Genomic DNA, 10,119 nt, shown 5'->3' with positions numbered 1-10,119 from the left:
CATAATGGGGCGGACTTGGACAAATGATTTCATTGTATCCTACCATGTGTCCCAGTATAGGACAGAAGACAGATAATTCAACAGGACGAACTATCTGCTTTCGTGTGTCGAACTGAAAGCTTAGTATGATAGTAGGTGTCATGTTTACAAAATAGCAGACGCACAATTAACCGCCTGAGGAGCTGTCGTGGAATCGGTTGTATGGCTGAGTAAACTACTATAAAGAATTTCTTTCACAAGCCAAAGTTCGAGCGCTTGCTATTTCTGGTTTTAAAACTTCTAATTGTTTCTGTGAGTTCTATTGCAGCCTTTTCAATGCGTCAGCAGTAATAAAAATTTATTACAGCGCGTTCGACGCTTTCAAGGAACAAGGAATCGGTTGTTCTGTTGAGTAATCCGTTAAGAGCTTCACAAGCCAAAGCTCGAGCAGTTGCTATTTTACCGCCGACCGGTTAGTTCAGTTGGTAGAGCGTCGGACTACTACGCGGGAGGTCTTGGGTTCGAGCCCCAGACCGGACTAACACTCAGGGTCTTAAAATAACTGAGGAGAATATGCTGCCTTTGCAATGACATCTGCAAATGGTTAGATATTCTAGTCTTCTCGGATAAGGACGATAAACCGTAGGCCCCGTCTCCTGCATCTTCACTGTTATGGTCATCAGGGGACGTTAAAGAACCCACACACTCATCGTAAAGAGCAGGGCACGAAGTTCCCGGTGTTGTGGTCTGGTCTTTACCCATTGTGCTGTTGAAATGCTCGGAGACATTAGCTGTTAAAGCTACTCTACAATCCGAGGGTAAATAAAGTATATTATTTTTTTATTATTTCTGGTTTAAAAACTTTTCATTGTTTGTATGCGTTTTTTGACAGCTTCTCAACACGGTTAATAACTGTTAGCAGTGACAAATGATTGCTACAGTGCGTGCCACGTTTTCAATTAACAGGAATGATTTCATTGTTCAACAATATGTTTGGGATATAGATGAATAAGTGCAGTTGAGATTTAATAGAACTATACATATGTTAATAAGAAAAGTAATAGTCTGCTCTCTCAAGAAAAGGTTTATTTGTGATAATTCTAGATGAAGGATGAGACGATAACGTCCAAAATGGCCCCTAACGTAACTCTCTTCTTGTTTTTCATCTTCATGATTATTTAATGGTCACAATAAAAGAAAAAGTATATACAAGTACAGCAATTTAGATAAAAGGAGCTGAGACCTCCAGAGAAACCACCAGACTTATAATATGCCTAGAATTCCTAGCTATGTGTGCGAGCACTAACAATTCATAATCATTTCATTAAAAAAAAAAACTAATAATTTTACTTAAGCTGAGAGACCTTGCTGAACGGCGGATAGATTCTGGCAGAGAATAGGGCCTCGATAGAATATCGTAAAGAGTTTACTTTGATTTATGCGACAATGGTGCGATCGATAACTACTGGCTGTTCTCGTGCCATAATTCTGTTCTTGACTTTTTGTTACAAACAAGGTGAGAAAAATTGGGGGCAACAATTGGTTATGATTCTTCAGGACCAACGCTACCAAAATTAGGTTCGTCGTTAGGCATGCCCGAGCATTAGCAAAGCAAACTCTACCTGTGGTAGAAACACTTCAAGAGAGCTAACTCTTACTTGAATATTATCACTTAATCGTCCAACACCGAAAGCTTAGGAGATTACACGATGAGAGTACTGGTAATCAAAAACACACAGAATACGAATATTTTATATGCTAAACTAAAGCGAAACTTTCCTTTTGTCTCGGACTCGCAGATTTTGGGAGCTGACTACTGTTTGAGGGTTGATATATTTTAAAGTATCTGCAAACTCACTGCAGGACTCCACCGGTAATCTTGTTGTCGCAACTATTGGGCGAAGATTGGTATTGTGATAAACACTCATAACAGGAAGAACTTAGCTACAATTTGGACGCTAATTAGCCGCTGTTGTCAGTCGTTGGTTGACTGCGTTCAGTGATTTTCAAAGAAATCTCCGTTTCGGTTCAAAACTGGCTGAGAGGGTTGTAAAATTGCAAAGAAAGCCGACTTCCTGAGTGTTCTCCCTTTTATGTTTTGTAGACTGTAAAGCGCCAATTCATGATTATCACTCGAGGGTATTCTAGCTACACATGCTCTCACCAGTGAACGAATAAAACCGATGAACATTTCTTACGTACTGCACGAACAGATCAAGTATGATGAAAGAGAACAAAAGGAAACTCTTACACCTGAAGAAAATGACGTGACTGAACACGAGTTGGAGCAGTTTGATTGATGGGTTTATATATATATATATATATATATATATATATATATATATATATATACTGGAGGCATAATCAGTAGGGGCGGACTTGGACAAGTGATTTTAGTGTCTTGTTATGCGTCTCAGTATAGGGCAGAAAACAGATTATTCGTTAAGATGAACTATCTGCTTTCGTGCGTGGAACTGAAAGCTTAGTACGTGTCGTCTTTACACCTCAGGAGACGCATAATTAACCGCTCGAGGAGCTGGCGTGGAATCGGTTGTTTGGTTGAGTAAGTACTGCTAAGAACTTCTCGCACAAGCCAAAGTTCGAGTGTTAGCTATTTCTGGTTTTCAAACAATTAATTATATTTATGAGTTTTATAACTGCTAATTAACGCCGCTGATAGCCGCCAGCAGTTATAAAAGATTACCTCAATCAGATAGCGTAAGCACCACGCCGAAAAAATTTGAAACGCAGCTTTTTTTCTACAGTTTGGCCTACCGTTTACACTAATCCGTGACGAGATCGGAGCTTTTCGAAAACGCTCTTCAAACTGGAGGAATTATAAAGCGACGGCTTTTCGTTTTCGTGTGGATGGAAAACATCTTGAAAACCAAGCTTTGCGACAACGATGTAATTACGATAAAAATGTGATTTCCCTGTCCGGTGACACAGTGTTGCGTTTTTTAATTTCTCCGGCCTAGTGTGAACGGAAAACATTTGATGCGTTTTCAGAGTGAAATCTCTGTTTTCAAATTCCTCCGGCGTAGTGTGCACGGAACCTGGTCAATCAGTCAAACTTTATTTAAAGAGGGTAGGACATAACAGTTTGAACAGCTAAGGCTCCGTCCACACTGGTTTATTTGTAATAATTCTAGAAGAAAGATTAGACGATAACTCCGAAAATGTCGCTTTACTCGCTTCTTTTACTCCCTGATAAATGATTATTTATTTGTCACGACAAAAAAAGGTACATACTTATACAACAATTTAGATAAGACGAGAAGATCTCCAAAAAAACCAGCGGACTTTAGCGGAGGGCAGCTTATATGTTATGGTTTTAATGCTTAGCTTTGTGTATGAAGCATGACCAATTCAGCATCATTTCATTAAAAATTTAATCTTCTTTTACCTAAAGGAGCTCATAACTCTCACAACATTTTGAGTTATAAAATTATCGTACAAAATTATCTTAAAACTGAACGATACCTCAAAATAGTACTTTATCAAGATAGAAAAACACCAAAGAGATAAAAATAAACCATAAAGGAACGAGGATAGTTAAGGATGGAGAAGAGTGACACGGATTTCAAACGTCGAACTTGAAAAATTTAGGCTTAACTTTCAAGAATCGCAAACCGTGACGCAGCTCCTTTAAAGCTGGGAAAGCTCGCTGAAAATTTGGTAGATACTCGCAAAGAATAGCGCCTTTACAGATCGTGAATTACCGTTTGTGCGACAGTGATGCGATCGATAACTACTGGCTGCTCTTGAGCCATAATTCTGTGCTTGACGTTTTGTTACAAACAAGGTGACAAACATCAGAGGCAACAATTCGTTATGATACTTCAGGATCAAAGTTACAATAAATTATGTTCGTCGTGAGACGACGCATGCCCGAAGATTAGCGAAGCAAACTAACTGGACCAGTGTTGGTAGCATTCCGAGAAAGTGAGTTCTCACGAAACGAATACTAAATAGTTTTAGCTCGGGGGACTGCAGATGACCCCCTAAGAAATGAGCGTATTCCAAAGGCACAGAATACGAATACATGGTAAACTTTGCAGCGCATATCACTATGTTATTTCAGTGAAGAGACCAGATGAGCTACATTGTAAACAACCACACCCGAGTAGAGCCAAAATTAAACTTACCTTTAGTATGGGACTCTCAAAGTTTGAGAGCAAACTGTTTTGCAGGCTAATATATCTAAAAGAATATGCAAATCTAACGGAGGACTCCGTCGGTGGTCATACTGTTTGCAACTATTGAGCGGCCAGGGAGATTTAGTGTTGTGATAAACCCTCAAAAGAGAAGGAACTTAGCGACAATTTGGAAGGTAATGACTTGTTTTCAAGGAGCAATTAAATTAGCAGTGGTTGGTTGGTTGGTTGGGTTCAGTAAATCTCAACTGAAGAAATCTCCGTCTCGGTTCAAGACTCCCTTAGAAGGTTGTAGAATTGCAAAGAAAGCCGACTTCTTGAGTGTTCTTCCTGTTTTGTTCTTAAGACTTAGAAGCGCCAATTCATGATTATCGCTTGAGAGTATTCTGTACATCGAAGACATATTTGCTCTTGCAAATAAACGAATACAACCGATCAAAATTTCTTACGTTGTTCAATAACAGATATGTTTATTATGATGATGAAAGAGAGGAAAGTGGAAGCTCTTACTGTTGAAGAAATTAACGTGACTGACAGAGACGTGGATCAGTTTGATTGGTAGTTTTGTATACTAGAGGCATAATCCGTGGGGGCGGACTTGAACAAGCGTTTTTATTGTGTCTTGCTATGCGTGCCAGTACAGAACGAAGACTGATAGTTCGTCAATATGAACTATCTGCTTTCGTGCGTGGAACTGAAAGCTTAGTGTGAGTACGTGTCGTCTTTACACCTCAGGAAACACATAATTAACCGCTTGAGGAATTGGCGTGGAATCGGTTGTTCGGTTAAGTAATCTGTTATAAAAGACTTCTTTCACAAGCCAGAGTTCGAGTGGTTGCTCGAACTTTTTTAAAACTTCTAATTGTTTGGGTGAGTTCTATCTATTGCAGCTTTTCAATGCGTCAGCAGTAATAAATTTTTATTACAGAGCGCTCGACGCTTTGAAGGAACAAGGATAATTTCAACGTTCAAGAATATGTTTGGGATGATATGAATAAGTTTAGTTTATTCTAAATAGAAGGCGTTATTTTTCTGTGCATGATATTTTCTTGGTTTATTGTTAATAAGACAAGCAGTTCAGCCTGGGGTATAGTTATCAGTGGTCGGTTGGTTGGGTTCAGTGATTTTCAAAGAAATCTCCGTTTCTTTTCAAAATTTCCCAACAGGGTTGTAGAATTGCGAAAGAAAGCCGCCTTATTGAGTGTCCTCCCTTTTGTGTTTTGTAGACTGTAAAGTGCCAATTTATGATTATCTCTCGAGGGTATTCAACACATGGAACACATATTTGCTTTTACAAATAAATACCACAGTCATGATTATCCCTCGAGGTTATTTTACGCATCTAAGACATATTTGCTCTTACAAGTAAACAAATAAACTGATCAAAATATCATATATGCCTCAACAGAGGATTAAGTATGATCAAAAATCCAAAAGAGAGACTCTTACAGTTGACAAAGATAACGTGACTGAACACAAGGCTTGTTATTGAAGGGTTAGCTAATCCTGTGGGAGCTGAACTCTTTGTATGAACTTGCATGACTGCTACCACGAAAGTGAAAACGCTCTATAGAAGCGCAGAGAAAAATTTTATATATTTACACGCTTGTTGTATACAAGAACCGTTAAGTATAGGGTAAAACTAGTTCTAGACCAAAAGGGGATCCCTATAAGATTATGGCAGAAAGTGCCGGCGATAGACATTGTTCAGCCTCCAATAAATATGGGTTATACACAAAGCGTGAGGTCTAGAAGGCTAGATATTGGTCACGATTTTTTTTTTAAGGTTATTTTTTTTAGGTTATTTCGGGCAGCCATGTACTCTTTTTATTTTAAACTAATTTTGGTCCATTTAATTTCTAGCCGAATGAGTACAAATGAAGTTGTTGTTGTTGTTGTTGTCTTTATTTTCTTGCGGGACACAGCGAGTAATCCAGCGAGGGCAAGATAGCGCCATCTTGCACGCTCAGGTAGCCAATCCCCTAGCGGCTCATGATTTACAAGCTTTTCTCGTGTTCTCCCAACATCTCAAGTGGTTTATTGCGCCGGCAGACCCATAGAAAGAGTAGTGATCCACTGCTTAAATAGAAAAACGGTTTTAAAATAATGAGCACGCTTATTTTCTTTTAGCTATTTTTTAAATATATATGTAACTCCAAAGCACAGTTGTCTTTTATATTTATTTCCTTTCACCTGTATTTGTTGATTTAATAACCCTTACAATAATGCCCTCTATCAAAAAAATACAACTATTTAGTATCTCTTTTTTACCTGCCTGTACCATTTGGTGGAGGATAAAGAACAGAAATATTTCTGTGTGGCACTGACAATGCGGTAACTGAGCATACAACTCTACTATAATCGTTCCCAAAGTAGCGACTACTATCTCTTCCTAGATAGCTTTCCTAATATTATCCCAAGTTGTATCACACGGTTGCGAAAAAAGTTCCATCTCTTACCAAAATTCGGGAAAAAATCCCATAGCTGAATTCGAATTAGCCAAAGTGTGGACCCAATAATTTTCCTAGTGCCAGAAAACAATGCCCATATACATAAACTTGGGTAAAAGTGGCATTAGTTTTAAAATCTCCTACATTTTTCCGAAACCGGTAACGGACCTTTTCCAGGACAAAAATTCCCAATTTTTCGCCTAAACATTTCCCAAAGTGAGAAAACTATGTTTCAGTATTTCCTTCCAAGATGCTTAGTCCCATAATTTTATCAAACTAGGTTTCCAATAATTTTCTACTGTCAAAAAATCATGTCCCAAATACAAATGAACATGAGAAAGGTGGAATGAAGTTTTAAGATTTCCTAATATTTTCGAAAAAGTAAAAAAAGTTTTAACTTTGTGTAAGGCCAATTAGCGTTCTCAAATTTCTGTCCAATATTTCCACAGAGAAGGAAAATCACTTCCCATTTCTTTCCCAGATTTGAGTAAAATCCTAAAATAATGAGTATCTGAAATGTTTTACTGTAGTCTAAAATGCTTAATTCTGAATCGAACAGAAATCTACTGCTTCATTAATATGTCTAGGACTGTGGTTTTAATGACCTGATAGAACGGTTTTTCACTTGCGTGTAGAAATTAATTCTCATCTGTTTGGGGTTGCATTATTGACTACGTTAAAAAATTGGCGTCAATAACCTCGCGCCACTTAGTCATCCAGTCAGAAGTAAAACCAAAACGAAATGTGACCCGCTCGCACAGGTTTCCTCGAGCTTGGAGTCGGGTACATGAATTTGCTTAGAGCTAGGTTTGATTGGTTCGTTGGACTGTCTGTGCAATTTGTGATTGGCTAGAGAGATTACTCTGGTTTTGGTTTTACGACACTCAGTAGAAAACCACTCCAAATGTCAGTTTTGATTACCCGTACCAGTATCACTCACACGCATGCTTGTAATTAAGAGCACTCTTACAAAGTATTGATACGTGAGGTTGAAGATGACTAAAAATCACTAAAACAAAACAAATTCTAAGAATATACACTAAATATGTCAGTGGCACTCTATATCTACTGTAAGACTATGTTTCTATCTGATGGACGTTTCCCTGCTATAATAAGACTAATGAAGGGCATTAGGGGGGGGGGGGGAGGTAAATCGTTGTTTTGGAAAGCAAAGTAAGGAGATAATTAGATTATAATGGAAGCCTTAATAAGGGCGCTACAGGGAGTGGCAGATATGCGTGTGTCGGGGAGAGAGGGCAAGTAATGAAATATGCCCCCATGAAGAGGGCTCGATAAATTTTGAATAGCGACATACCAACGGGTTTATGCCACCCGCCCCCCTCCCCTTCATTACTCCCTCCCTCCCTCCCTCCCATGTCCTAAGAAATGAAAACACCAATGACACCCTGCTTTCCTCCACTGGTTAAGAATGGGTAACACTCAGAAGTGGTATCAAGTTCATGTCTTTTCTTTGCAGTACCTACTTCTTTTAAAGGGCCCTAGTCCATCGAAATTATTGATATTACATGGTGAAGAGAAATCTTATTGCTTTACTGTAAGCCGTGATCCTGAAGGTAGGTTTAATTCAGTGACAGGCTCCGAATAAAATATAATAGCCAAACTCCCACATGTAAACAAAAATATGTGTAATGGCCAGTGTGGCTGACTAGGGCCCTTTAACGAAAAAAATGATACGAAACACCGGAGTGGATGTTCCGTACCATTGTTGAGCTTCTGTCTTTACTCGAAATTAGTTGCACCATAACAAATGCTTTAAAACATCTGAGGAAGTGTTTTGCGTACATACTACATAGGTAGGTCACCAACCCTCATCCATGAGTTACCATGGTTACAATCAATGAGCTAACATAGTACACACGCGAATAGTTACGATCTGATTGATCTTTAATTAATAGAATCTTTTTCTATGGAGTTATGGAAACAGCCGTAGAAGTTTGGGTTGACGAGAAACACAGTAACTGTGACAACGCGAGTCAGGGGCGAATATCTCCACAACTCTTTTGAGTTCTCACAAACTTTTACTTTACGAGTGTTTCTTTATGTAACTCTACAGAAACACAGAGAAAACGTTTTCTATTTCTTTTACAAAACACTGCGAGGAGAAGTGTTTACTTTGATTATCACAATAAAATTATTTTCCTCGCGCCATCAACAGCCTCGGCTAACTAGTTGTGTGTGTCTATCGAGTTTTAGTAGAATTCTGCTAATATACTAATTTAAATCCTGTAGTCTGATTGGCTGAGCCATTGCACACAATCAGCCATTAGTGTGCAGTGGCTCGGGTGTTGTCAACAAAATTGCAATGTTTCCTCGTTTCTCCGCAGTTTTCAAAGAACATACGAAAACAAACAAATAAACAAAATTCCTCAGAAAACTAAAAGGAGTGCATTTACAGTTTCTTGGATTAAAAAAGCTCGAAATTTTTTAAAGAAACTGATTAGCGCGCGTACACAACTGTAAATGTCACATTGACAATTAATTTAGTCCGCGCGAATTCTCTAGGGCGTGAAGTTTAATACTAAGACCAGAAATAATTCGAATCGTTATTTAAAGGAAATTTCACTTAGAATTTTACTAAAACAATTAGATTATTCGCTCTCGATTCTATGAGGTGATACTTGATTCGGCCTACGGCCTCAACAACTATCACCTCATAGAAATCTTGAGCTCATAATCTAATTGTTAATTAGTAAAATTCTACTCGTATACTAATGCAAATGATGCAATCTGATTGGCTGAGCTATCTTCTTCAGTCAGCCATTACAAAATTCTCCACTAAATTTTTCTTTGTCGTCATTGGCTAAAACTGATCACGTGGTACGATCTCGCGCGGATACTATCCGACGATAGTATCCGCTTGCTGCACTTGGCTCAGCGAAGTGCAGCTATCTTTAAAGTGCCACTGAAACGAAATTTTCGTATGTGAGATTTTTGCTCAGTAATAAAGTTTCAACCTTACTTGGAAACACTGCAGACTTTTTTTTCCCATACGGTAAGCGAAAACTGCTTTTTCAGCCGTTCGAAGTTGGCTGGTTAAGCCCAAACTTGGCGGCCATCTTAGCGCGGCCAAAACAGCCTAGTGACGTCACTGGTTGTATTGCTCTCATGCCGCGCTGAAAATTTAGAGTGATTATGTTCGAAGCCCCCCAAAAAACATCTTAAGGACATCTCAGGGCTGTAAAGCAGATAATAACAGTAGCCTTAGACATGAAGAGGTGGAGAGTCGATCCTGGGGCTTTTCAGTCTATTTAATTGGATATTTTATGTAAGCAAGCAAACGAGTGGGAGTTCTTAGATCGCAAAATGATCGGGACTCTTAGTGAAATGGCCAGCACTCAATTAAACAATATCTACACTCATAAAGTAAAAAAGACATGAAAACAAGAGAAAGCGGCTTTTGAAAATATTATTCGGAGTGCTGCTGCACGAATCGTAGCAACAAGGTTTCCAGTTTTCGAGTCGCTTCGCTTCGAGGAAACCGGACGCTTTGTGAGTTTCACCGCGGACGAGAT

Source organism: Orbicella franksi, chromosome 7 (assembly GCF_964199315.1).
Source record: "Orbicella franksi chromosome 7, jaOrbFran1.1, whole genome shotgun sequence".
NCBI classification, from domain to species: domain Eukaryota; kingdom Metazoa; phylum Cnidaria; class Anthozoa; order Scleractinia; family Merulinidae; genus Orbicella; species Orbicella franksi.
Note: the sequence above shows the minus strand (reverse complement) of the source record.